The 1,775-nt window shown below is 39.9% G+C and overlaps 1 non-coding gene across 1 annotated transcript; it reads right to left on the bottom strand.

The window, feature by feature from the left end:
- Positions 1–1,121: 1,121 nt before the first annotated feature.
- Positions 1,122–1,228, bottom strand: LOC145110369 (small nucleolar RNA R71). The gene has a single exon (XR_013709750.1). It is a non-coding gene; the product is annotated as a small nucleolar RNA R71 (small nucleolar RNA).
- Between the last annotated feature and the right edge of the window lie 547 nt (positions 1,229–1,775).

The following is a 1,775-nucleotide window of genomic DNA, read 5'->3' as shown; positions in this document are numbered from 1 at the left end:
TTAATTATAAGTCTAAGCAACTCGAACCGAACACTAGTGAACTTGTAAGTTTGTCCGCTTGATCACCGAATAAATAAGCTAGTTTGCTAAGGATTAAATAGGTGAATACCAATTTGGTCATCTTAGGAATCGGTAGCCAAAGAAACTAAATCCATTGCACTTCTATGAAACAACCATAATAACAACAAATCCGAAGCTAAACGAAAGTCTCTTTCTCACCTTGGTAATTCATACTTGTTACTTGCTTAGTTTTAGTTCTAGTTTTATTAAGTGAATTTTTGAGTTAGTTTAGTAAATCAAGTTTCTAGTCTTGCAAAACTAGGAAAACAACCCCTCTTTTAATTTAATTATTAATTAGTCAATACATCGTGGTATAGCTACTGTAGGAATTTTATTTTTCGTTTTTTTTCTTTTACATGTTTTCTTTGTTTATTTGCAGATCGTTTATGACCAGAGGAGGAAATACACCTTTGATCCCACCACTTGAAGACCCGGAAGCTACTTTAAGGAAGAACAAAGGCAAAACCGTTGGAGAAACCGCAACATCGAAGAACTCACCTTTGAAGAATCTCAAATCTGTGTTTACCAAGAAAAAGAGCAGTAAATAAGGAGGATCCAGCATCTCTTTGGCGGACGAAGACCCGAAGAAGGAGGACACCGAATACGAAACAGAAGGAGACAAAAAAGATCTTACATTTGATAAAGAAAGTGACCTAGAAGACGAACCCGACAACACCATGGCTAACATTGACGAAGTTCCCATGGGCGATTGGAAGAAGAAGATGCGTGAAGATACAGGTCCAGGACTCGTGCAACCCGCGATTCCGGCAAATGCCAACTTCGAGCTTAAGGGCCACATACTCGCACAACTTAAGGAACTCCCATTCAAAGGTAAGGATCACGAAGACGCGTATAAACATCTAGAAGAGGTCAACGACATAGCCGACTACTTCAATGTTCCAAATGTGGCTCGCGAAACTGTATTGCTTCGTATGTTACCCGTTACATTCAAGGGGGCCGCGAGAGATTGGCTAAAATCACTTCCTCCCGGATCCATTACTACTTGGGCCAAGATGAAAGAAGAATTCATTGATCAATTTTGCCCACCCTCAAAGATAGCGAAGTTGAAGAAAGCCATAGCCAACTTTGAGCAACAACCTGGAGAGTCACTTTATGAGGCATGGGAAAGATACAAGAGTTTGTTGAGGAACTGCCCACATCATGATCTGAACAGTCAACAAGAAGTCTCCATTTTCTATGATGGAGTAAATGTGACAACCAGGCAGCTCCTTGATTCTCAAGGACCACTCACAAAGAAGGCACCCCCGGTGATAAAACAGCTAATTGAAGAATTCTCTAAACACTCTAGAGAATACCATAATCCAAGGAATGAATTAGCAAAGGGATCGGTTAATGCTGCTTCGGAGGATATGGCGGCAGTTTTGGCAATGTTGCACAACATGGATAGGCGAATGATTAAGATGGATCAAACAATCCATGCTATTCGGGTTGGGTGTGAAAATTGTAAAGGGCCTCATTTGACTAGAGATTGTGACCTTGATGAAAATGGAAACCGGAAGGTTCAAGCTTTCTACTCGAGCGGTGATCATTTTGATGACAATTGGAGAAAACCCAAGAAAAATGGGATACCTTATGAAGAATACAAAAAGGCTAAGGAAGAGAAATATGAACAAAAAGGAAGTGGGTTTTACCAAAAAGAGGAACTACAAGCTGAAAAGAAATCTGACTTGGAAAATATGATTACCCGATTTATA

This window comes from Lactuca virosa, chromosome 4 (genome assembly GCF_052849685.1).
Source record: "Lactuca virosa cultivar CGN04683 chromosome 4, Lactuca_virosa_CGN04683_v6, whole genome shotgun sequence".
Taxonomy (NCBI): domain Eukaryota; kingdom Viridiplantae; phylum Streptophyta; class Magnoliopsida; order Asterales; family Asteraceae; genus Lactuca; species Lactuca virosa.
The sequence above is the reverse complement of the archived record's forward strand: the minus strand, read 5'-3'. Positions and strand labels throughout refer to the sequence as shown.